General features: G+C 38.6%; 1 long non-coding RNA gene across 2 annotated transcripts in view; it reads left to right on the top strand.

The window, feature by feature from the left end:
- LOC146397048 (uncharacterized) overlaps nt 1-26,908 on the top strand; it is a 201,879-nt gene that overhangs the window by 8,824 nt on the left and 166,147 nt on the right. Inside the window, exon 3 of one of the 2 annotated variants that reach the window (XR_014827199.1) lies at nt 6,102-6,161. This is a non-coding gene — a long non-coding RNA (uncharacterized LOC146397048). Of the gene's footprint in view, nt 1-6,101; nt 6,200-26,908 lie in introns of those variants that run through there. The other variant, XR_014827198.1, reaches the window with a different exon arrangement.

Here is a 26,908-nt window from a genome sequence, read left to right on the forward strand (position 1 = left end):
TATATAAGATCATGTCATTTGCAGCAAAGATAGTTTTCCTTCTGTCTTTCTGATTCAGCACTTTTTATTTTTTTTTTCTTGCTTGATTGCTCTAGCAAGGACTTTCAGGACTATGTTGAATAGGAGTGGTAAGAATGAACATCCTTTTCTTGTTCCTGATCTTAGAGGAAAGCTTTCAGTCTTTCTCCTTGCATCGTGAGTATAATAATAGATGTGAGATTGTCCTATATAATGTCTTATTATTTTGAGGTATATTCCTTCTATACCAAATTTGTTGAGAGTTTTTTTTATCATGAATATATGTTGAATTTTGTCAAATGCATTTTCTGTATCTACTGAGATTATCATATTTTTTTCTTTTATTCTGTTAATAGGGTGTATCACATTTGTTGCTTGTGTATGTTGAACCATCCTTGAGTTCCAAGGTAAATCCCACTTGATCATGCTGTGTAATTCTTTTAATGAGTGGTTGATTTCAGTTTGATAGCATTTGTTGAGAATTCTTGCATCTGTATTCATCAAGAATATTGGTCTATAGTTTTCTTGTAGAGTCATTATCTGGCTTTCATATCAGGGAAATGTTCTGTGCTCTTCAATTTTTTGAAAGAGTTTGAAAAGGATTGATACTCATTCTTTTTTTAAATGTTTGGTAGAATTCATCAGTGAAAATATCTGGTACTGGACTTTTCTTTGCAGAGTTTTATATTACTGATTCAGTATCCTTATTCAGTATTGGTTTTACTCATTATTTTCAGTTTCTTCATGATTCCATCTTGGTAGGCTGTATATTTCTAGAAATTTATCCATTTTTTTCTAGATTGCCTAGTTTTTATGTAGGATTGTTCATACTAATCTCTTATCCTTTATATTTCTGTGGTATGAGTTGTAATATCTCTTATTTAAAATTTTATTTTAGGGCTTCTCTCTTTTTGCCTGGTTAGTCTAGTGAAAGATTTATCAATTTCAATTGTCTTTTCAAATAACCAACATTCATTTTTTTTAATCTTTTCTATTATTTTTTTATTCTCTACTTTATTTACTTCTCCTCTAATGTTTAATATTTCCTTCCTCTGCTAACTTGAGGCTTAGGTTTTTCTACTTTTTCTAGTTCTTCGAGGTATAAAGTTGCATTGTTCATTTGACATTTTTCTTTTTTCTTGATGTGTACATTTATTTACCAAATCTGTTTTCATTCTTTCATGTGATTATTGCCTCATGAGAACTTCAGTTTGGCTTAGAATGGTGAGTAATAGTTCAGTCCCTGCTTAGTCATTTTATCCTTGGAGGAATAAGTTGGTTTTTTTGTCTTTTATCAAGAAGGCTCTGTACTTGGATAGTACTAATGGCAGCTGACAGGCATATGAATTTAAAGTCGCAAGGGTTGCTGTTCCCTCAAGAGCTTCCTCCATAGACTTACTTGAAAATCAGAATGCCAAAACAGTTTAGGGGTGTGTGTGTGTGTATGGAATGGGGACTATGAAATAAACCCAAGGCAATGGCATATCTAATTCCTGTGTCTCTAGATAGGATGATGTAAAGATGAGGAAAAGAGTGCTAGAAGAGTTTGAAAAGAAAATATGGAAGAAAGACATGATTAAATCATAGGATGAGTAATTATTGATCACAGTCATTATTGTTTTCATCATCTACAGCCATAGTATTAATTATAATACTGTGCTGACTCCTAAGCTCTCAAGCATAGAATGGTGTTTGCAACAGGCTTTGCATTGCATTTTCTAGGAGCTGGGCTTAGTCAACAGAAGGTTAGGTAAGAACTGACCATCTGATACAGGAGAGGTGGAGAAGAATTAATTCTGTATTTTTTTTCTTTTTATGGTCACACCCTCAGCATATGGAAATTCTCAGACAAGGGATTGAATCTGAGCCACAGCTGCCACCCCAGCCGCAGCTGTGTCAACACCAGATCCTTTAACCCACTGTGCCAGACCAGAGATTGAACCTGCACCTCTGCAGTGCCTGAGCCAGTGCAGTCAGATTTTTAACCCACTGTGGCACAGCAGGAACTCCTAATTCTGTATTTTGGATAAATATAAATTGAGTCCCTATATCCATTTGTCCTGAAAATTGGGGTTTATCTAATAAATCCTTTCTCCTGTAGAAAATTTTTAATTGGGTCTTGTCACCTTGTCACTTGCAAACAAAAGTCTGTGATAAAGTCTCTGATAAAATATGAACGCTATTGCCCCTCTGAGTGTTATTAACCTAAGATGGTTCACATTTAAGTGAAAAGATAGCTGGCTGAGTATGTGTGTGTGTGTGAGCGTGTGCGCTTCTGAATAGCTTTTAGCCTTTAATCAGAAAGCCCCTGTATAACCTAACTTAAATGGCTTAACTGCTCTGAATCACTAACCTTCTGCCTTACCAAAATATATAAATCTATAAAAACACAGATCTCTAGAAGTGAATAGTTGATATCTGCACAACATAAAAAAGTGAATAACTTCAGAAACTTCATGACAGATTACCTCAGATAATTCCAAAATCACTGACTACTCCAAAATTTCTAACAACTTGAATAATTTCACCATATATGTCAATTTTGTTTCATGATTGTGATCTAAAGCACTGCAAATATATGAAGTGATTTCACAACTATCTATTGTAAGTGTGTATACACATGTATTTGCCCTGGAAGTAGGAAGACTTTGCCCATCACTCTGGAGTCCCTTATTTTAAAAAATGAAAATCTGTCTATTAAAAATAAAGGGTTTTATAGGAAAGTAGAGAGGGGATTGAAGAAGAGTTCAAGCTTTTCTGAAGGCAGGAAGCAGTGTCCCCATGCTGAGGAGGAGAGAGAGCTGTACCTCCCTGGGCATGTGAGGGTAGGTATGCTGAGACAGCTCCTAGGCAGACTCTAGAGAATAGATGCAAGGGTCTTCAGGATAGCACACCTGCACCAAGAACCCAGCCTCACTCCAAAGTCTTATATCCCATAAAATAAATCAATCAGGAGAGCGTCCCTTTTAGATATGGACCGTGAGGGTGTTAGCAGCCAGCATGCAAGGAAAGGAGGAGTTCTGCCCCCCTTTTCTGGACATTACCTATGTCTCAATATGCTAGAATAGTTCTGTGGATGGGAGGGGCCCCGTAATGACTGGCACTGATTTTGTCTAGTCCAGCTGGATGATGCATGGGGCTACAAAATTAATATTTCTTGCATTACTAAGAGGTTACTATGCATGGTGTAACCTTTGATAACTAGCAACCATATGGTAATTACTCTAACACTAGCATCATCATAGGTGTCTACTAAAGACCATTAGATATCCACAGTACCCCTTTCTCATCCCAGCCTGGGGAATTAACGTTATTCCAAAAACTGGAAATTAAATGCTCCTATTTTCTTGTACCTTTCCATTAAAGGATCAAAAACATTAATGAAAGAAAAATTGATTTTCGCATTTAGATTAAGGTTAGGTATGCATGATGACACCCATTTCCCATAAGTTTGCCAACACTTGAAAATTTTAGAATAGAATAGATGTTTATCTTGTAATTTTTAGACTATTTAATATTTATAGATATCTACCAGTTGTTTAAGGGATACTATTTCTGGAAAGGATTTTCTGGCTCTTACAGTCCAAGTCCGAGCAAACAAGTAAATGTTGTGTCAACAAGGAGAAGGGAGACACCTTGATAGAGGAATTGGAAGACTTCTTTTCTCCCCTGAGACTCAGATCTCCAGGAGGAGAAGGACAAGTGTCAGTCAAACCTTCACTAAATACAGGCCCAGGATGTAGTATTGATTTATTTCTGTTTGGTGAGTGTGACGACTTTGACCTGTCCAGAATGGGAGGTGCCAGCCTCTCACACTTGTCAGTCTTTACTGAAGGCTCAGGATTGCCTGTGATGTGCATCACATTCTTATTCAATAAGAAAGCAGTTTTGTTTCTCTACTAACACTGGTAGGCAGGTTTGCTGGGTTGGGAGAAGTTTTTGTTTTTAAATACATTTCTTCCAACACTTCACATGCAACCAGTGATTGCCATTTTGAAAAGATGTGCTAGAATTGGGAAAGTTATATCCTCAGCCACATTTTTCTCTGTGGATATAAATAAAGCAGTTTTATAAGCCAGAGGGGTGTTTCGGTATGCTCCCCAGCATTGCCTCCTATTCTCCCTTTGTCTGCATGTTGACTGATCCCTCACATTCCATGGGAGGTGGTGGGACTCTTCAAAGAGGGTGATGGTAACTGGACATAAAAGGGTCACAAACTAGGATGTTTTCAGAAGCACATAAACTTACCTGCTTCTCTGCTCACTCTTAAGAAATGAGGAGCCATGAGAAGCTCTTGGACACACGCTGTGTGGTAAGCACATCACAGGAGGCTTGCTGGCCTTTTCCTACTTGAGTTTCACATGGCTTCTGTCTTAACAGGGTTTCCAAGCCACACTGTAGTCACTTCCAATTCCTTGGGAGAAGGACTATCTTATCGGCTTTTCACAGGCATCACTCAACTCTTTCTTGAATCATTCATTTCCTATTTAATTATTTCTTATTTTAGCAAACCAACATAATGTGTATCCTAGTTGCTGCCAGAATTTAAACCCAGATCTTAATAGATACAAACTATTGCCTTTGGAATGGATTAGCAATGAGATCCTGCTGTGTAGCACTGAGAACTATGTCTAGTCACTTATGATGGAGCATGATAATGTATGAAAATAGAATGTGTACATGTATGTGTAACTGGGTCACCATGCTGTACAGTAGACAAAAAATTGTATTGGGGAAATAACTATTTAAAAAATAGTAATAAAAATAAAAATAGAAAATGAAAAAAAAAAAAAAACAGATGTAATGACCTCAAGAGGGACATCTGTGTTCTCACATATAAATGATATTAATGTTAATAATTCTTTAGAAAATATTTGTAGTAGGCACATTTTTTGAAGAATTAAATATATGTGAAAGTAACATTAACCTCTTCGTATTGGTGGATTTATATCTTTTTTAGTGGTCTTTAATATTATTTTATTTAATAGACAATACACTTAATCATTTAGGAACTTTCTCTTCCCTTTTTTATTCTATAATTACCAGTCAGCAGGTTTCTTGAGTGTCCTAGGACCAGAAGTCCCCACTTTCTTTGGGTCTTCTAGAAAAGTGAATGACCCACAATAGGCCAAGAAGATGAATGTGCTGACCCCTCTGTGCCACCTTGCACAGAATGGGCTGACTCTGCCACTCCAGAAAGTTCCATTGTGTGCGGAGATTCTGCAAAGGAGACCTATAACAGTGGGCTCTTCTCTGTTTTAGAAATCATTTTACTCTGGGAATTTAAAACCATGATCCCAGCTCACTGACAAACATCTGCTGTTCATTGATAGCACCATCTGGTATTTCAGCTCCTTGCTCTGTTATAGAAGCTTTGTATAGCTGCCTCCCCAAATTAATTACTTTAAACAACTTGTTTTCTGGAAGCACAGGCCAAATAGGGTAGTTTTGCTGAAAGCTACTAATTCAGTGCTTTGTCCCATGTTTGAATGGGCCTTCCTATGCATTTCCCTGGTCATGGTCTGAAGTGTTGCAAGCCATTATATTTGAGGGAATGTGGAGCAGGGGAAAATGCATACTAATGCCCTGAGCAAGTAGCTTGGGAAAAAATGTGTTTATCTGCATTTCACAAGTTCATTAACATGCATGGCCTAATCTAAATAATTTATTTAGAGGGTTGATTATGATAATACAGGCTGAGCTATATCTGTCATAGAAGCTTAAAAAGTGCTTCCTAGAGTAGAAATTGCTTTTAATATAGCTATACCCTTCACCCTACTCAATTAGCAGCTTCTTCAATTATTGATCTCACCATTCAATTTGCAACCATGCTGGGGGAGCAGCCAAGTCTGGGTGATGCAATGAAGTGAGCATGGGATGAGGTCACTAACCAAGTGAGCGAGGCTCTGTAAGTCATTTGGTCACTCTAGGTCTCAGTTTTCTCAGTGGTACATAAAGTACCTGACCTATCACACCCCAGGTTGTTGTGATGCTCACATGAGGTAAGAAACATCAAGACAGTGTAATCAGATGAGCAATATGCATACTTTACAGATTTCATCTGTTTTGTCTCTTTTTTACAGGTAAGATTCCAGTGAAGTCAGGTACCCGTGACTGCAACTCTGGAGCAAGATGCTTAACCTGTAAGTCTGTGCTTTAGGGACAAATTGTCTCATCCCACACCAGACTCTCTCTTCAGAATATGTATACTTGTTTTCAGCATTTGGCTGCATGATTTGGCACATTTGTTCTCCACCTTGGTGAATGGTTAGAACTACCAAGGTTTCTTTAAATATGCCAATAACCCAGGCCCCAAATGAGTGGTCTCTCTGATGGCATGGCTCAGGCATCTATGTTTTTGAGGACGTTATTTGATTCAAACACACAGAGCGAGAGCCTCTCACTCAGAGGAAGGAACAGCACCCTGGAGTCAAACACCCTTGGCTCCACCATTCTGCTGACTGTGTGACCTTGACCTCAATCTGTAATGTGTAACATCAGATGGGAGAACTGACAGCTCTCAGAGTCTTTGTGAGGGTACAGGCTCACTTATGCGAATTACCCAGCCCAGTAGAAGCCCAGTAGATGTTGACTGTTATCGTACGTGTACTGACTTTTACTGAGTACACTTTTCCTAAGTATGATTGTAGGGTGGGGGTAGGCATGGAGTTGTCCACGACTGAAGTAGAAACTCTCTGAGGTTGGAGACTGTGGTTTACTTTGCATCTAAATCCCCTGCAGATCCTGACATAGCACTGAGCATATAGTAAAGAGGTATATAACAACTTTATTGACTATTTTGGTTAATTTATGGACAGAAAGGAAGCTCACAATCATCTTCAGCTCTGTCAAATATATTTTAAAACATCCGAATTGCATTCTAGTAGACTCACCACAGCTTTTGATAAAAATCCAAAGAGCATTTGATCATCTGAGTCTAAGCCACAGAAAACCTTTTCTGTAATCAAACTGTGAGCCCATCAGCTGAGATATTACATTTGGAGGACAGTCATGTTTGCCCCAAGGCTTTTCATTTGATACAGGGCCATAGGAAGGAAGCTGCATCGATCGTAAAGGCGAGACCTGGCTTTCATTTCTGAAAGAACTAATGTGGGTGTCATGTTTTAGAAATGAGGGCAATTGGAAGGCAGTCAGTATAGCCTGGGTACTTGGGTGCACAAAGCTGATACTTGAACGGGCTCATGTAGTAGGAATGAGTGGACAGAGACTCTGGGAACAATGTGGGGAAACGAAGAGTATGCATTACTGTGTCAGGACAGCAAGGAGCTCTCTACATCCTTTCTGGCTTAAGCCCAGAGTGGTCTTATAAGTAGAGCAGGGGGACCTGTGGGGCCAGCTGCAGCAAGCAAGTAGGGATGAAGACACAGCAAGGGAGGTCAGGCACAGGGGTGCATCTTCTCTGAGCTGGACATGCTGCAGCACCACATGTGCATCCCTGCCACTCTCTCCACTGTCTTGGGAAGCAGGCATCAGTTAGAGCAGACTGGCAGCCTGCAGACATGTCTTGTGTGGCCAGTGTATTTAGTCCACACAGTGTTTTAAAACATAGTGCAACTAACAGTGTTATTCTAGATCATAACAGAATTCAGCAGCTTCATCACCTTCTATGCCATCTGCCATCCCTGTATAACTTTCTAATTTTTATTGCCTCACCTGTGGCATATGGAAGTTCCCAGGCCAGGGATTGAATCCAAACCACAGCGCAACCTACACCACAGCTGTGGCAATTCCCAATCCTTTAACCCACTGTGCCAGGCCGAGGATCAAACCACATCTTCACAATGACTAGAGCCTCTGCAGTCAGATGCTTAACCCACTGCATCACAGCAGGAACTCCCCAAGTATGATTTTGAGTTTGCAAAGTCAAGGTTACGCCTGTTGATAGCCACAGAGAACAGCTGTTGTTTCAGTCAAATGTAATAAAATGCTCTTCATTTTATTGCATGTTTCAAGTTTTAGTCTGGTGTTCTTTAAATTCCCACTCTCTCACCAAAGGTAATGGTAATTCAGACCAGTGAGTGAGAGAAGAGAGATATGGTTCTTATCCTGAGTCATTAGTTACAGGGTGCCCAGGGAGCTTTGGAGTATGTGCCATAGGTGTGCCTGGGATTTGGATTTCTGAGGTGTTGTAAGAAGTCAGCAGCAAACTGGAAGTCAAGGAAAACTAAGGCTCCAACGTCATGGCTTGCAATAAATCAAGTCAGAACTCAAGTCATCTGAGCACCAGGATGTGGACCAGAATGGGAAGCAAGGTCTGCCTCTATCAGAAGGCTCTAAAGTACCATTCTCTCTGGCAGGGTTGACCATGGGCATGAGACAGTGTATGTGGGAGTTTTAATATGTATTTTACCTGAAAAAGAAGGGCTGTCACCAGCTCAAATTTCAAATATATTTCTAGTTTTAAAAAGTTGCCACCCTTTCCATTTTCTCTCAGATCTCAGAAAAAAATCACCTTTGTTGGAGTAATTAGTCAAATAACTAGGTCTGATGGGAAAAATACAGAGGGTCATTTAAAAAGAGATGACTCTCTGGGCTGATGTCTTTCTGCTTATTGGATTTCTATTAATACTGTATTAGCCCATAACTATTTTCATAATGGGTTTTTTAAATTTTGATTTTTACTCATAACTTTTATAGAATGAAATCCATGATGTTAACACCACAGTTTTGTCCTTTTTGCATTCTTTTTCCATTTTTTCCAAGTGTACCACATATTACATTAGGTTTGTAATACAATACAGTTGTGATTTTTTTGTCATATGATCTGTCAAAATTTTTCTCAGAAAAATACTGTTTTTATATTCATGAAGACGATATTTTTTATTTTTGGCAAGGTTATCTTTCTCCAACATTAGAATGATACTAGCATAATATGCATGTACGGTTGCATAGTGTTCATTTACACCAACATTTACATTGACATTCAGTTGCATTTACCAAAGATAAATGGCCTAAAGCAGATTAAATACATTAATGCACGTATCAGTTGTTTCCAATTGCTTTTTTTTTAAGGCTTCATACTTCTTTATAACTGTAATCATCCCTTGATATCTTCAGAGGATCCCCACAGATACCAAAATAGTGGATATTATGGCATAGCACAGTTGGTTGTCCATTTCACTCATGAGGAACCAGTAGATACAGGGGCAGCTGTCTCTTTTATTAGCATAAAGCCAATGAATTGGATTACTAAGTCAGTGATTCTGACAATAAAACAAGACTTATTAAGTTTACAAAGAATTTCCCTATAGGTTTCAGCTTTTAATACTAAAAGTTTCCAATAAAGTGTGCAAAGTGCAAATTATTTCACCCATTTTATAGGCAGAAAAACTGAGCTAAAGCGAGGTTAGGTGACTTGCCCAAGCCAGATGAACCATAGTGGCAGAGTAAGTCCTAAAATAAAAGTCTTCTAGTTCTTGGCTTTTCCTTCTGAACAGGAGACATTAAGGAGACTCTTTGTTTGGCTTTGTTTTATTTTTAGTTGTCATTGTTATTTCCCAAATTTATAATTTTTCTTCTTTTGCTGTAATTTGGAGGAAGGGTCTTAAGGGAGAAGAAAATTTTGTTTAGTGAATTTCAATACAAGGATGAAATTTAGAATAATAACTATAATAACTGAGCCCTTCGGTATTCCAGCACTCTGCTAAGTGATGGACATCAGTGGTGTGTGCTGGGGCCAACAAGCGGATTGTAAGGACATCATCCACCTTGAAATGGCCCAGGTGGGAGTACTTACACCATGGTAGTCAGAAAATGCTGCCCTCCCCACCTCAGTCAGAAGAGCTGATTATTAAACACTTGCTGGCACACCCCAGAAAATGAATTATTTCATTTAATGGGTTCAAACAAGCATATTTTACAGTAGTAATCCTCATTCACTGGTGAAAAGACTGAGGCCAGAGAGGGTAAATGATTTCCAGGTATTAAACAGCTATGAGGTAGCAGACTTGTAATCGACACCAGGCAGTCTGATTCCAAAAATTAATGTTTAACCACCATATATCACTGTTTCCTATTCTTCAGACCAGTGAAGACAGTTAGAAATATTCTGAGATGGTGGATTTTGTTTTTTGCTTTATTTTGCCAAACTCAAGTGGATAAGGCTCAACTTTGAAAAGTCTTACTGTCCTCCCCAGTCCCACTGTATCCCTTTCAGGCAAGTTGATGGTAAAAACAGAGAGTCCCCATTTGTCATGAATGAGTCATGTGTTCCAAGGGCATGAGTATCTTGCCCAGGGTGAGTAAAGGAGTCCACAGCCCTTCAGGGCCACTCAGTCCGTTAAGCTCCACAGATTCCCTTGATGAGTGAGCTGAAAGCCTCAGGCTTGGGACTCAGGTAAACAATGGAGAAGGTTGCTCAGCCTGTGAAAAGCCACATGCCTTGACAGCTGTAACTGGGATTAAACAACCCTAATTTCCTTTATGTAAGTAATATCCCATTTCCTTTAAAAATAGTGGAGTTACTTGTTAACATTGTTGTTCTTCATGCATGCCATCTATGCCAGAGCTAGTTATTCAAAGGATTTTCTTTGCATAATTATTCTATTTTGCTCTTATTCTAGATGATTTACATAAAATTGGCTTATTACTTTTGCAGATGTAGAGAAATTAAGATGTAAGCCAATAATGGATAGTAGCAACTAATAAAAGGAAGCTATTTCAGTTGATTATGTACAGTGTAAAAACAAATATATTTGGTATATCAACTGCAGGCAAAAAAAGAAAAAAGACCCTAGCATTTCTGGGGGCAAAGAAATTACCTATCAATCATATGAGATGGATAGTTAGTCTTTTTGTTTCTTAGAACACTGGGACTTTGGGAAAGAGTTTATTCATTACCAAGAGCATTTCCATTGAAATAAATTCTGTAAAATGTATATAAGTAAAATTACTCAATATTTGTAAAATATTTTACAGCTTTCAGATGGTTATGGATATAATCCTTGGAATACAGTTTTTTTAGAAAGATGGTGTTAATATCCAAGGTCACATAGCCCTCCGGTAGCAAGAGAACTCAGGCTTTCCTGACTGAGGACCACATTGTATATCTGATACAGGAGATTACATGGAAGGTACATGAAAGAGATATTCAAGTACCAAATCAATAATCTTTAAGAGCTGCTTTTTTTCTTTCTTTCTTTTTTTTTTTTTTTGGCTTTTTAGGGCTGCACCTGCAGCATGTGGAGGTTCCCAGGCTAGGGGTCTAATTAGAGCTGCCAGCCTATGCCACAGCCACAGCAAGGCCAGATCCAAGCCATGTCTGCAACCTACACCACAGCTCACGGCAACGCTGGATCCTTAACCCACTGAGGGAGGGCAGGAATCAAACCCGCAACCTCATAGTTCCTACTCGGTTTCGTTTCTGCTGGGCCATGATGGGGACTCCCAAGAAATGCTTTTTACTGATTTTTTTCTCATGTACCCTCCATTTATTGGCTTCAAGAAAGTAGGCAAGGGGCAGCTTCTCACTGAAATACTCCTAGATGTATAATTTAGGATGAAATGTGGAGAGCATTAATCCAACTCCTACCCGGCCGCCCCTAAATTTCTGACAAATTCTAATCAGTCTCTTACTAAATATTTATGGAGATAAATTGTTTAATTGTATCTTCAGGAAATTGTGAATATCTAAGACCTTTTTTCTTAATGTGAGTCGGAATTGGCCTTTGACCTCTGTTTAGGATTTTCATCTGAAAATATCTGCGTGTCTGTAGCAGAAAGAATGACAGACCAGGTGATTTCAGCATTCACTCTAGCCCAAAAAGTTCTTCCTGAAAACTCTTCAGATTTTTGGAATTCCTTTAGACTCTGCTACAGATTTTTCTTTCCCTAAATACATCTTTTCCCATAAATACAATGCTTTTTTCCTAAAGATTTTAAAGGATACTTGTATGACATGGGTTCCAGGTACCTCATCTTCAGTTTGTTGCTTAATTGGTCAATAAATTGAAGAACCTTATTAGACTTCTGTACCCTGTGCCAAACCACAGCCCCATCCAGCACATCCACTCTTAGTAGGTAAAGAAGTCATGCAAGTTTCCACAGTAAGAGGACAGAGACTTATTTTCAATAGTCCCTGAGAGATGGTTGCTTGGAGCATCACAGTTCACTTTGTTTAATGGTCGTGGTGATTTATTTGATGGAGAAAGGATGGAAAATGGATCAAACATGAATAGTAAGTGTGCAAAGAGCGATTGAGAACTCTCCTTTTAGACAAACAAAAGTGGACAGTATCAGCAAATAAAGAGATCACTATACTTTAAAAAGTAAAAGATTTCAAGTTAGTAGAAACAAAGTAATTTAATAAGCATAGGATAAATATGTACAGGTGGTCAAGACACTATGGAAAAACACAATATTGGGAGAAAATGTTACAGAATTCCTGCACTGGGGGCACTGGCAGAGTGGTACAAACCCAATAGTCTTAGGTTCTTATTTATAATCAGCTGAACTGCTTTTTTTTTCAGTGACTCTCAGAGACTCCCTACCTCTGTAAATAATAGTATAATGATAAAAAAGCCACGTGAATATACAGCAACAGTAAATATGAGCTGATAAAGTCCAAATCCCAGTTTTCTCTCGTTGAAGAAATTTGTAGGGAGGGTTTGGGTATGATTCCCACAGTAGAAGAAGAAAGTGATAATAAGGCAGTAGATTTTGGTTTGTGAGCCAAAATCTTAAAAGTTGTTGCTCTGAGCCTTGTTAGGAAACTTCTTGGATTCCAGACCTGTTGGGTCTCTCACAGATTCCCATCTTGCTCCAGTCTTGTGTCCACATGGCTTCCAGTATTGGCTGATTCAATGGCTGTATGGAGAAATTCTCCAGAGGGAACAGCCTTTTAAATTTGAGGGTCCATAAAGGAGATGACTAAGAAGAGCCATTTCATTTATCAGTGCTAATACTAGGAACACTTGGGCTTGGAATTGTTTACTGAGAAGAGGCACCTGAATACTTAGTGCACAGTGATTGTGTTAGGATAATCCAGTGGAGATATTTTTTAAATGTGGAAAAGTAAAGAGAAAAAAAATACTTAGTTATTTCTCATTCTGAAGTGAGAATGATCCTCAATACATGATTTTTTCATGCCTGTAGTATTCCTTTTAAAATTTTATTTTTGTCTTCATTATTGCTGTAATTTGTTAGGTCAATGTCCTATTATCAGATCATATGTTGTTTCCTGTTCATATTATACTTGTTCATAAATATGTGTGTGCCTGTGACTGATTTTTTTTAAGGATAAATTTCTATGGGAAGAAATACTGGATAAAATAGGATGAACATTTTTAGCTTTCCATGCTTACTGCCAAATGGAAATTTCCATGGTCTATTGCCAAGACTGAGTATTAGCATTTTTAAAAAATGGAAGTTTTATAGGTCAAACACAGCATTTCATATGGATTTTCTCTGATGAGTAGTGAGGGTGATTATATAATTTGCCCATGTGGACATTTTCTAAGCTGCTTATTCATACACCATAGAATAGTAATAATTTGTTACTGGACTAGAGCACCCAGGCATTTCTGACTCCAGTGTTTCTCTTGAGTCAGTAGTGAGACTGGTGGCTAGAGCTTTGGCCAGAAACAAAAAGTCAACCACAGCCCTGATAGTGGCTTGCTACATCATGTGGGCAAGTCATTCTTTTCTGTAATCTGTTCCCCTCATCTGAATAAGAAAAATCTAAATCTCATATTCTCCATAATCCTATATTATAGGGTAGGATGACCCTAACCTGATCTAAATCATGTATTCTATATCTACAACATGAATTTAAAGTAAATGAGAGTATGATCTAGAACTTAAGCCTCAGCTGCTTTCACATCCTCCTCATGTTTTTTTGCTGTTGATGTCAGCGTTTTTATTTGTCCTTTTATGGTTCTGAAAGCTTCCAAATAGGAAGAAGTTTACAATTCTGGAAAATATGAATAAAGGCTGAGAAGTTACTGAGTGCTTTTGTACATGCCAAGCTTTGCACTAAGCTCTTCAAATATACATAAGGTCCTACAACCTCTGAAGATCATTGTTTTTTAAACGAACACAGTGAGACTAAAAGTTTCTTATAACAGGCCCAAATTCCTATGGTTAGTACATAGCAGAATTAGGCATCAAACCTTGGTTTTCTGACACCAACTGATAGTTGCTGTGAGTATCGTGGGATGAAAGCCTGATTCGAAAGGAGTGCACGAGGAGTTCTTGCTGTGGTGCAGTGGGATAAGAATCTGACTGCAGTGGATCAGGTTGCTGCAGAGGTGTGGGTTTAATCCCTGGCCTGGAGTGCAGCGTCTGCAGTGCCCTGGCACAGGAACTTATATATGCCATGGATGTGACCATAAATAAAATGAAGAAAAGCAATGCACGATAACTTCTCCAATACAATAAATATCTAATGCTAGGTTAAATTCTTTCTGGTACCTAGGATCTCCTTAGGATCTCATTCTTAAATTAATACAAACTCAAGAAATACAAATAACATTTGATATTAGACTAAATTGATGTAGAGTTTATCAATGACTGAAAAACTAAAACAAACTCTCTGCAAAATGCATCATAATATCAAATTTGATAGATTATTTATTATTTTCATTGAAAGTTTGAAACTATGGAGTGCCTTAAAGATAATTTTCAAACTTCTCATTTATAAATATACAAACTGAGACAGAGATTGGGAAGTTGGTAAAAACCAAATCTGGAACTAGAATCTAGGTCTTTTGATTCTTAATCCAGTGCTTTTTCTGCTAAAATGTTGTGCAGCTTGTGACAAATTATGAATATTCTTGGACACTAAATATAAATGTAGAAGCACAGAGACATATCACAGAAGTATTCCACTTACAGATTGTAATAGCATCAAATTGAAAGTAACCTAAATTTCAATCAACAGGACATTTAATAGACAAAAGTGCATAAAAATGGGAATTCCCATTGTGGTTAAGCACTAACAAAGCTAATTAGTATCCATGAGGATGCAGGTTCAATCCCTGGCCTCGATCAGTGGGTTAAAGGATCCAGAGTTGCCACGAGCTGTGGTATAGGTCTCAGACTCGGCTTGGCTCTGGTGTTGTGACTGTGGTGTAGGCCAGCAGCTGCAACTCCCAATTCAGCCCCCAACCTGGGAACTTCCATATGCCACAGGTACACCCCTAAAAAGATAAAAATAAATAAAGATAGAGAGAGTGCATAAAAACCATGAATCTGACCCAGTCCTTCAAAATGATAACATAGGCCACTGTTTATTTTCCTCGATAGATAAGCATGATGTATTATTTGAGAAAAAAAGACATACTACAAAGTAGCTTTATAGCGTGACCTACTACATAGGAAATTGTACACTTACATCCATAGATAATGTGGGTTTTGCTAGATGATAGGATTATGATGACTTTTTTTTTACTTCTGTGTTCTTGATTCAATTTTATTTTGGTTGCTTCTAAGAACTTGTCTTTAGAACATGAAGCAAAATGCTTTAAAACAAGAAAGCAGTTCTTACTCTGTGTATCTTTTCAAATGATCTAAATCAGTGCTTCTCAAACTTTAATCATCTGGAAACCTTGTTGAAATGCAGGTTCTGATTCTACTGACTGTTCAAGGTCTGTGGTGGGGCCAGAGAGTCTGCTTTTTAAACAAGCTCCCAGGTGATACCCATGCTGCTGAATGAAGAACAACACCTTGCCTTACAGGAATCTAACCGTTTTTGTTAATTACCCCAACGGGTCCTTTCATCATTCATTCCATATGTAGTTTCTGGCAATCCTGGCCTGGAATTGTTTTCCCTTGTTTGTTAGTGCTGTAGTGATTTCTAGGTAAATAGAACGCTGGAGCTTTCTTATTTTTTTTGCAGTTAATAAACATCAACACTGGGGGACACTTTAAAAATTGCTGCACACTCATTACACAACTGGAAATAGTATACTCAATATTGCTTTTCCGGTCAGATAGTTTTTATCTTGATATCCTCGACTGAGGATGCTCTCTGATTTAATGGCATTGGTTGTTTAAATGTATGAACAACTGGGGAGTAATTATGATTAAAAAAATAAAACAACAATTGACAGGCTGCTCTGCAAGTTAAATGAGGTCATAATATGAATGCTAATTTTAAACACATCTTCATGTATTTTCATGAAGAAAATTAAAGCATTTTAAGAATGACTAGGTATGAGAATGGCCTAAGTTTTTTTTAGTAAAAGCCAGATGTTGAAACCCTGTACTTGGGAGGAAAATTGGGTGAAATAATATCTGTTAAAAATGTAATCGGCAGTTAGGTAAAATACAGCTAATACTGTTCCCGTGTTCAGCATTCATTGAGTGCTCACTTGGTAGTCAAGGCTGATCAAGTTGACTTATGTGCATTAATTTTTTATATCTTATTTAAGGTCTGTAAAAGTTCAGGAACTTGTCCAAATAAGTATTTAAAAGGGGATAGTCAGTATTTCAGTTCATATTTGTGTGACTCCAAACTCAGGATCTTAACCGCTATATGTACTTTGAGACATTGAAAGAATTGAGCATTTGCCTAAGGTGTACCAGGTGTTGTCCTAGGTAACAGGGAATATTTGGTGAATGAATAAAACTAACACCGTGCCTTCATGGAGCTTACCTTCTCGAGAAGATAAGGAGAGAGAAGTTCTCATAGACTTGTAGGAGATCTTAATCATTTAGCTGTATAATCCTGAGTGAGAAACAAAAAAGTCACTTCCCTCTTTTGGCCTCCATTTCTTCAGATATGGAATTCTCTTAAGTTTGCTTTAAGCTCAAACCTCTATGTACATTTTATTTATCTTACATTTCCTGCTCCTAATTCATACTATCAATAGGCCACCTCACCTATGCCTCTTGATTTCATGTATTTAATAGGATTTCCTTTTACAGTATTACTGCAATTGATATTATGACTGTCATTATTCATGACCATGAATGCCAGGTCAGGCCACTATGAAATGACTTGGTGCCTTTCCACCACAGTGTTTATGCCAACTGTACTCCACCAAGCCACCTCCACCTACTTGAGCCAAACTGCTGTTCTTGCTTGTGGACTTTCTGCCATTGTCCAGCTGAGAGCAGTACACTGGTTTCAAGACTTTATGTATGAGAATGAAATGCAGTCATTGGAAATTATTGTGGAAAGCTCTTGAGTGGTTGCCATTATATGAAACATTATACCCATCTGGGTTCCAAAAGACAGTAGTGTCTTAATGTTGTATTCTTTAGGAGTTCCACATCTGAACATTTCCTGCCCCTTACAAGAAAAACTAGGTAATGCTAGAACCAGCATAAAAGGAGTCTTGGTGTGGATTTGCTCTCTAACACTTCTGCAGAAAATAGGTGTCAGTAGGCAGTTCAAACCTCTTGCTTTGCTAGTGTTTTTCTCAGTCATTAATTCATTTACTCTGATGATAATATGTATGGTTGCCTAGTATGTCTGAGGCATCCTGAAAATATAGAAACTATGATTAAAATAAGGTCTTCCCTTCCAAGAGTCTTATTTTTGAAAACATATTTTTCGACACATAGAATTATAGGACTATAGTGGTGTGGGATATTTTAAATAATTTCTGGTATGAAAAAGTAATACCAAGAAACCTGGATGTTTCTGGCACTGATGTATAGAAAAGAATGGAAATGAAGTCATGAAATATATGTATTCAGTGGCAGACAAATTTTGAAGTATATAAACGTTACTGGCTCTTGGCAGAAAGACATAATGATCACCTCCACAGGAAGGCTGATAATGAGGAGGAGGGTACTACTTCTGGGTTTGGAAGAACTTGTCAGACCCTGGAATTTCAAGAAAAACAGTAAATGAAGAAGAGAACGTGACACATGTGTAGAGTAAGAATAACTTGAGTCATCTGCTATGGATTTATATTCCTTTTCAAATAGGGACAGTCTATCGATGTCAAGTTTGATTCCATTTTGTACATACCGTTGTTACGGCAGATACCCAGCAGCCCTGTGCTGCAGCGTATCAGCTCTGGCGACAACCCCTTGGCTGTAGCGTACCAGCTCCGGCAGCTCTGTGGCTGTAGTGGATCAGCTCTTTTACCCGGTGAGAAACCAAGCGAGCACTCAGAGAGTTGGAGAACTCAGGTTTATTACGCCGGCGGGCTCAGAGGAGATTGCTCTCCAGAGTCTGAGCCCAGAAGAAGGGTTTCACAAGGCTTTTATGGGCTACGTCTTCCGGGTCCAAGCTTGGCTAGTTGGACTGGAGTGACGTCAGGCAAGGTAGTAAATGCGGAAACAAATTTACAGAAGCAGATGCATGGGGGAGGACTGGTTGGCGCAGTTGGCTAGACTTTGCTTAGTCATCATGGCTGGGGTCTCTCCTTTCTACATTTTATTGGGACATTTTCTCCTACACTATCATCCCTTTTGAGCAGCCTTCCTCAGTTTCAAATATGTAGCTAGCAGAGGCAAGATATGCTCCTGTCTTGCTAAGGAAAACTACAAGAATTTACACATTGGTCTCAAACCCTTCATACTTTCTTGGGCGTGAAATAAAAACTGACTAGACTGATCAAAGTCCCTGTTGTTTGCCATCCCCATCAATTTGCAATAGCCCTTTCTTTCAAAAAAAATTCTTTCTCATTTCTCATTCATATTCTTATTCAGGTATAAGAATAACAAAGTGTGTGATCACCCTACATTTAACTAAAAAAGACCTTCTTTGTAGACATCCACTCAGTTTCAGAGATGCTAAAGCAAACAAAATACCCCAACCTGTCCCTTGCATGATAAAGAATTTATCTCAGCTTCAACTCAGGTTCCTTGCTTGGAGCTTTTAAATCCTTTGGATTTCTTCAAGTGACAGGAGTGTCTTTGTTATGCATGAGCCTCTTGGATCAGGCCAGAGTTTATATTAATGAGATTAGGTGACTTAGTGGGAACTGGGAACTGGTTACCAGAAAAATCAACACAGGGTTGGAGTTTGGGGCCAGTCCAGTTTCTAGGAAGTGTAATGGAGGATGGCGGAGAGCTGGAGATTGAGTTCAGTTATGTAGCCATTGTTGAGTAATTCATGCCTTTGTAATGGAACTCCTGTTAAAAACTCTGGATATGAAATCAGAGATCTTCTTGGTTGGTGAAGACATTGGTGTCAGTGTGCCTGGAGGAAGGTGGGCCCTGATTCCATGGGGAGAGCGAGTCATAGCACTGCGTTTGGGACCCTCCTAAACCTTGTTGCATGTTTCTTGTCATTTGGTTGGTCCAGATCTATCCTTTATAACAAAACTGTAATCAGAAGTGAAGCACTTATCTGAGTTCTGTGAGCCATTCTAGCAAATTATTGAGCCTGAGGGGTTGTGGGAACCCCTGAATTTGCAGCCAGTTGGTCAGAAGTGTGGGATCCCTGAAGTGCAGCTGAAATGAGGATAGTCTTCTGGAGGACTGAGCCCTTAATGTATGGATTCTGCACTAATTCCAGGTGATTAGCACCAGAATCAAATTGCAGTACACCAGTTGGCATTGAATACAATCCCGGGAGGATATTTGACCAAAGGAAACAATGCTTTCGTGCCTGCTCACAAAATTCTCCAGTCCATATGGACATTTTCATAATATCTGAAGCTGATGATTATGATTTTTTCCTTTTTCAAAAACTTTGCTTTAAAAGAAGGGATGGAGAAGTTAGCATATACAAAATGAAAATAAAGTTCAGATGTGTGTTTAAATGGATTCTCATTTTGGCCACAGAAAGACACAATATGTATTTTTAACAGGCTGTGGATAAAAGTCATGTGGCCACAAATAGGAAAATGGCTGAAAACAACAGACTAGACCACTGCTTTTCAGGTGTGAGGTGTGGCTGACCCTCCCTAGTGTGAGAGCACTCACTTTTCCCACCAGAGCTGGACACGAATTCCACAAGAGAGCAGAGACACATCAAAACATGGGTTCTTAGCAGGAGAACAGAGCAGTAAAGGGCACGGACTTTGGGATTTTGCAGAACCTGGTATGACCCCAAATACAGAAATAGTTAGATGTGTGACTATAGCCCTGTTACTAAATAGTTTGAGCCTCAATTTCCTCACCTGTAAAATGTAGATAATAATTCCTCTCTTCTTAGGTGGTGGTGAGGATCAAGTGACATAATGAATATAAGGTGATAAATTGTTCCTGAAACTTAAAATAGCTTAGTAAATGATATATTTAGGTCTGCTCTGCAGCTCGAGGCTGCAGCTGCTTGTTATCTCTCAGGCGCTCTTCTTTTCATCCTTTTTGGGTTTTGCCCCAAACTGGATTTCCATAGAAGAATTTGATATGTCTTTGCTGCTTATAACTTAACATCATTTATAGAATATTGAAAAAAAAAAAAAAAAACATGTACTTATATTGGACTCCAAGATAGCCTCACTGCTGTCTTATTCATCTGGGACTTTTCTTGACAGCTTGGAGGAGCTGGGTTAGTTTACATGAGCAGTACTTTAAATGTTTGTGTTTCAACATAGTGGACTCTGTGTGTGTGTGTGTGTGTGTGTGTGTGTGTGTGTGTTTTCTTCAAGCAATTGATACTAAAATATTTTCCTTTTGTAAACAAGCAGAGCTGTGTTTCTGTATTTTGTGATTTATCTGATTTGTGTATTCTTTTGTTCCTTGTCCTAAAAAAAGGCTTTAGGCCCTTTCTTAAATCTCTTTTGTTTGGATTTTATGCAAATAATCGTCTGTGAGCCCTTCTCTAACCACAGCAGCCCCACCTGAGTTCTCTGAAAGTTTTGTTTCCTAACTTCAGAGCACCTGTGTACTGAATTCAGCAGCCAAAAACTCCCTCTCATCAAGTAAAAAGAGAGACCACGCCTCTGGTTAGAACACACCTGCCTTGCAGGCATGGCTGGAACTAGAAGTTAGTAATAGATGGAGAGGGCAGAACCTGAGGATAGAAATAAAAATGGAACTAGGGTAGAAGTCCAACTCCTGGATAAAGGGACTAAATATTGATGGCATGAAAAGGATGAAGGAGGGAAAAGGAAGATGGAAAACCTCTCTCAGCATCAGAAATAAAGTCCGAAGATGAGAGGAATTGCTGAGTGAGAGTAAGACCAAGCTTGTGGGAAATTATGGATGGTCAGTGTATAGGTAATACATAGGAATCCTTCAAGAACCCAGGTGCTTTGGAGCAGATTCAGGCCAGTGAAGTTCTTGTAAAATCTGTGATGATGGGGGAAGGGAAACACTGAGTGGTGTCTGAGGCACCCTGTAGAACAGTGGTCACATGCTCCACCTCTGCAAGCCCAAGAGACTTAATTCAGACCCATGTTCTATTGCTTTCTTTTTGCTGTATGGTCTTTGGGCAAGTTACTTAACCCCACTGAGCCTGAGTATCCTCAGCTATAAAATCAGGATAATTACAGTTCTGGGTTCGCAGGGTTATTCTGAGAAGGAAAGGAGATACTGAATGTGAAGAAATTTTACTTGGAATATCATAATTGCTTAATAGCATTTTGTTACTATCATCCAAATTTTTGAGAGACTGCTCTGTTCCAGATCTTACGCCATTGTTTTCCATGAAATACCTTATTTAATCCCCCTAATATCATAGTATATGTTATTATCCATGTTATATAGATGACAGAAGTTAAGATTCAAAGAAGTTAAATAACTCACAAATAGCAAATTCAGGAGAAATTAGCAGTACTTTTATGATATGTCATATCTATTCCTTTCTTTTTTTTTTTTTTTTGTATTTTTAGGGCCGCACCTGCAGCATATGGAGGTTCCCAGGCTAGGGGTCGAATCAGAGGAATCAGAGCTGTAGCTGCTAGCCTATGCCACAGCCACAGCAACACCAGATCCAAGCCGAGTCTGCGACCTGCCCCATAGCTCACGGCAACGCCGGATCCTTAACCCATTGAGCAAGGCCAGGGATCAAACCTGCAACCTCATGTTTCCTAGTGGGATTTGTTTCCACTGCGCCACGATGGGAACTCCCTCTATTCCTTTCTAAAACAGGGGTACCACTCCTATATGTCATACTGAATCCAGGTTAAAATAAACAAGTCTACTTTATACTTAAAGTAATAGGAATTTTGCCTATTTTCTTGTTTAAAAAATCAAAGTAGATTGGAAATTTGAATTAAGTAAAAAAGAAAAAGGCAAAAATATTATTACATGTATAATGTATAATTTGCATATTTATACATATAATTCACATACCATAGAATTATGTAATGCATATATAAATGTTATATATAATACATGCATATATTATATTTAATATCCTAACTACAGAAAGGTAAAAGGTTTGATTGTGAAGAATTCAATATTCAGATTTTTGTTGCAATTTTCTTTCTTCTTAAGCCATTAATCAAAAATGAGAGGAAACCTGAGGCATCTCAGGTTCAGAGTTCCTTTAGACATAGGTTCCTCTAATATTTAGAGTTTTCCTGCATGTTTTCCATCAATGACTACATCTTTCTAGAACTTGGACCACTCCTCTCCACAACAAAACAAGAACCATAAGCTCTTTTTTTTTTTTTTTTGGTCTTTTTGCCATTTTCTTGGGCCACTCCCACAGCATATGGAGGTTCCCAGGCTAGGGGTCGAATTGGAGCTGTAGCCACTGGCCTACGCCAGAGCCACAGCAACACTGGATCCGAGCCACGTCTGCGACCTACACCACAGCTCATGGCAATGCTGGATCCTTAATCCACTGAGCAAGGCCAGGGATCAAACCCGCAACCTCATGGTTCTTAGTCAGATTCGCTAACCACTGAGCCACGATGGGAACTCCAAGAACCATAAGCTCTTAAAAGAAGGGATTGGGTTTTCACATCTTTAAATCTTCAGATCATGGCCCAGTGCCTGATACATGGAAGATACTCACTAAATCTTGGCTGAATATGTGCTGAATAAAATACCTGAGTGTTTGTGCTGTCTCAGGAGTCTTTATACCCCCAATGATAATTTTATCTCTTCTTTCTCCTTTTATTTCCGAAAGGCCCCACAGATGCTTGGTTGATATTAAGAGTAGCCTCATCTCTGATTCATCCTACCATTTTGTACATTTAGGTGATACCTGTTAACATGGAAACATTATTTCAGAATTTCTTTTCTTCCCGCTCTGGTTTCCTAAGACTAAAGTCTTAAGTCTGCTACTGCAGGCTCTATCTTCCCAATGTTCCTTTGAGTAAATCTAGAAGAAACTTAGGTGCAAAAGTTTGGAAGCATGCTCCAAACATTGCTTCTGGAGGAGATAAAGAAAATATATCGAGATCAGGTGGTATTCCTGGTGTTTATGAAACCAGTGGAATATTTTACCTGCACACACAGCCTCTGCTGTACTTGATAAATAAGGAATGCCTTTTTCTACATCATGGAGAAGTTTGTCATGAGAGAGAAATAATTTCAGGAAATGTGAAGAATCAAGGTTGCTCTGAAACTTTGTTTCTCCTTGGTTGTACTAGATGAGCTTTGTATAGTAAGACTGTATTAGAATTAGATGCTCGCTCTCTCAGCATGACCCTAGTGCAATTTCCTATCAGAAGTTGCAAACTGGGTGGACATTTGCTCCCCCTGTTCTCTGATTGCCTCAGAGTGATTGAGAATGAGACCATGATCATGTACACTGATATCAAAATAGCTTTGAGAAGATATTTCGTCACAAAAGGCTTTTTTTTTTTTTTTTTTTTTAAACAGCTGCATCTGAGGCATATGGAAGTTCCTAAGCCAGGGGCTGAATTGGAGCTGCAGCTGCAGGCCTGCACCACAGCCACAACAGATCCAGCCGCATCTGTGGATCTATACTGCAGATCCTTAACCCACTGAGTGAGGCCAGGGATCGAACCCACATCCTCACAGACACTATGTCAGATTCTTAACCTACTGGACCACAATGGGAACTCCACAAAAAACTTTGTAATACATCATTTTAACTCTCTAGATTTACTAAATACTGTTCTTGTCTTTGCTGTGATTTTTACCAGTAAAACAAATTGATATTATAAACTTAATAAAATCAGGTGTATACCTAATGATCCTAAAATGCCATGAAAGTGAACAGTATTGGACATAAAATATTCAGTGAATGGGCTCAACCAAACAATGGAGATTACAGAGGAATGTGTTACTGAACTTTAAGATATAACAATAGAAATTATTCAATCTGAAAAACAGAGGAAAAGGTTGAAAAAATGAGCAGAGCCTTTGGAAGTAGTAGAACAACATCACAAAGATCTACGGAGTTCCCATAGTGGCACGGTGGAAACGAATCCAACTAGGAACCATGAGGTTGCAGGTTCGATCCCTGGCCTTAGTGGGTTAAGGATCCGGCATTGCCGTGACTTGTGGTGTAGGCCGGTAGCTACAGCTCCAATTAGACCCCTAGCCTGGGAATTTCTATATGCCACAGGTGCGGCCCTAAAAAAAGACAAAAAAGAAGAAGAAGAAAAAAAAAAGAATTCTCATTTGAGAATATGAGGAAGGAAAGAAGAAAAACACTGGATAGAGAAAATAATTTGAAGAAATCAGGTCAAAAACTAAAATTGATAAGAGTATAAAGAGTTAGACTGTTTTGCAACTCTTGTGTAGCAAAAAACACAAGAGAATGTGTTTTTCATTGACTGATCTAAACTGATAGTTTTCTTGATGAATTTAGAACTCGAGTGTACTTTTCCTGCCTCACTTAACGTTAGAGGACTGAGAATGATTAATTTGAGGACTGAGAATGATTAATTTCTTAAATGCATTTTTCTGGACTTCAGGCTCTATTTTCAAGAACTGGAAACAGCTTGGTAGAATATCTTTGCACTCACATCAGATTCCCCGTTTATCATCCCCATTGTTCATATTTCCCCTTCCTGCTGTGGTTAATAAATCAAAATCCCTACTAACTGCCAGAAGCCTAAAGCAATCCAATTTTTGAATGGTCTCTCTTATCATAGCAAAACTTTCCATTCTCTCATTCATTTGTGGGGAATTAATCTAGAACCCCAAGCACTACTATGTACCAATTCTTGTTTATAAGAAGGAGCTAAAAACACATACTAGATTTTCTCCTGGTTCTCACTACATTCAAAGACATCAGAGAATTTTCCATATGAAACCACCTCTTACATACTAGGCCCTTATCACCTACTACCCCTGTGTCTTCCCTTTCCCTTACTTCCAGTTCTGTTTCCTTAAATTTCATCTATCACAGCTTCCAAAGTAATATATTCAAATAAAAATAGGACCATGTCACTCTACAGTTAAAAACTCTTTCTGTACTTTTTTTTGCTTTTTTTTAGGGGTGCAGCTGTGGCACATGGACGTTCCCAGGCTAGGGGTCAAATCAGAACTTTATCTGCCGGCCATAGCCACAGCCACAGTAATGCAGGATCTGAGCCACGTCTGTGACTTAAACCACGGCTGACGGCAATGCTGGATCCTTAACCCACTGAGTGAGACCAGGGATAGAACCTGCATCCTCATGGATACTAGTCGGTTTTGTTACTGCTAAGCCATGATGGGAACTCTCTGTACGTTTTCTTGATACAAGTTCTTTGTCAGATATGTTCTGCAGATATTCTCATCCAGAATGTGGCTTGCCTTTTCATCTTCTGATGACCAGTAATTCTTTACCTTGATTAAATCTAGTTTATTGTTTCTTTTCTTATGTGTCTAATGCCTTTTGTATTCTAAGAATTCTTGCATATCCTAAAGCCATGAAAACAGTCTACTAGTATTCTAGAAGTTTTATGGTTCTTGTACTAGCGTTGAAGTGATCCATCGCAAATTAAATCTTCAAGTGAGCTAGAAGATAAGGTTCATTTTTTTTCTATACAAATACCTAGAAACTCCAGAATCATTTGTCCAGAAGGCTTATTTCCCTGTTAAATTTATTTATGATCATTTCTAGACCCTCTGTTCCATTAATCTATTTGTTTCTGCTTATGCCATTGTGTTATGCTTTATAAAAGTGAATCTTAGCACTAATTTTTTTGGGTCTTTTTTTTGGGGGGGGGGCATATGGAAGTTCTCAGGCTAGGGGTCTAATCAGAGCTTTAGCTGCCAGCCTACACCAGAGCCACAGCAATGTCAGATCCAAGCTGCATCTGCAACCTACACCATAGCTCACAACAATGCCAGATTCTTAACCCACTGAGCAAGGCCAGGGATTGAATCCACAACCTCATGATTGCTAGTCGATTCGTTTCTGCCGTGCCACAATGGAAACTCCAGCACTAACTTCCTTGACATCTGGAAGTCATAATGGGTAGTAAAGCAAATACAAGTCCATTTCCTGCTCACAGACTAGTGGTCTTCTCTGGAAGTGAGATTTAAGGAGAGATACACACTTCTGCAACTCCAGGATAACTTCATTACTCATAAAACTGTCCCTAAACTGTAGAATAATGTTTACTGCCATCAGATAGAGGCTCCAGAGCATTTGTGCAGCCTCAGCTACCGTCTTGCTATTACTTAGACCACTGAGCTGATTCTACTCTGTGCAGGGTAGTCCCAGAATATTGCTTTCTTTCCCATCTTAATGGATGATTAATGGGCTGGAAGACTAGTCATTACTATCATTATGAAATAAATTTTCAAGCTAACAGTAAGACAGGCAGATCTGTGCATTTTCCAGAGTATTCATTTAAGATTGATCTGAACAAAGTACTATGGACATTATTCTAGGGAACAATTCCACATTTTCTCTAGGACTGGATCAGGTGACCTGTCTGTAATGGGGCCTATTATTCCTCTACATTCACTTCTAAAATCTTATTGTGATAGAAAAAAACCTGGCTGAATAAGCTTCAATTGCTTCCAGACTTCAAAAGTAATTTCATATCTGCTTCTAATCTAGCTATTTAAAAGTATAGCCTCCAGCTAAGTTTCTCCATCTATCTTCCTTGTAAAAATAGTGATGATTAATAAGAAATAGGTGATTATGCCAAAATTT

This window comes from Sus scrofa, chromosome 14 (assembly GCF_054392235.1).
Source record: "Sus scrofa isolate SSC_HxYL_T2T_F1_AM1 chromosome 14, Sscrofa_HxYL_maternal_Yorkshire_Landrace_v2.0, whole genome shotgun sequence".
Classification (NCBI taxonomy): Eukaryota; Metazoa; Chordata; class Mammalia; order Artiodactyla; family Suidae; genus Sus; species Sus scrofa.